General features: G+C 42.3%; 1 non-coding gene across 1 annotated transcript; it reads left to right on the top strand.

The window, feature by feature from the left end:
- Positions 1-87: 87 nt before the first annotated feature.
- Positions 88-158, top strand: TRNAG-CCC (transfer RNA glycine (anticodon CCC)). Its single transcript has one exon. It is a non-coding gene; the product is annotated as a tRNA-Gly (tRNA).
- Positions 159-842: the final 684 nt, after the last annotated feature.

Raw genomic sequence — 842 nt, forward strand, 5'->3', positions numbered from 1 at the left:
CTCCATTTAGTTTTTTTTTTCTTTGCAGATCTGAGTGCTCTAGAATCCAACCTCCTCTAAAGAAAAGAAAGAGGAAGAAACATGGAAGCGCATCTGGTGTAGTGGTATCATAGTACCCTCCCACGGTATTGACCAGGGTTCGATTCCCTGGATGCGCATTGCTCATTCTTTTTTAATTTTTTTTGGCAAGTTTAAGTTCTTTAGTACATTTCTTCGGTCAAATTATCACCAATTTTTTACATAAAAATGTACTAGGAATTAGCACATTTTTCTGGTCCAAATCATTAAGATGGAGCATGGCATCTTATACCAATATGTGGAATGGAGGCTCCTTGTTCACAATATTTAGCGCCTCAAACAATGGGACTGAAATCATGTTCTCTTTAAGGTGATGCCTGGCGAGTATCAAGTGGCTCTCATGCTCTTCGTTTTCCGCATTTCCAAAACACACACCATCAATGTCACAATGCAACAGACGGACAAGACACTGCTCAGTCAACAGCTCAGGCTCGTTGATCGCAGCCATCCTAAGGACATATTTGATGCCCAAATTAAGCGGTGGAGATGCCCCAGGTTTCAGCATCATAGTCACGCCACACCGCAAGAGGAATGGTGCTAAGAGATTCTGATGGTGCCATTATCTTCACGGCATGCTGAACATAATCACACTCAGAACTGAATGTTATCTCTGAAGGTGCTTTACTAGCTCTACAATGGAGTATTTTACGCATAGTTGTTGAACCGAAACTACTACACACACGATGATTCCTTGTATAAAATTCACAGGATGCAACATCCATGGTCGCTGCGCTTTCAGTCCACCTCACAGACGGTTCCATCTG

The sequence above is a fragment of the Triticum aestivum genome, chromosome 4A (genome assembly GCF_018294505.1).
Source record: "Triticum aestivum cultivar Chinese Spring chromosome 4A, IWGSC CS RefSeq v2.1, whole genome shotgun sequence".
Classification (NCBI taxonomy): domain Eukaryota; kingdom Viridiplantae; phylum Streptophyta; class Magnoliopsida; order Poales; family Poaceae; genus Triticum; species Triticum aestivum.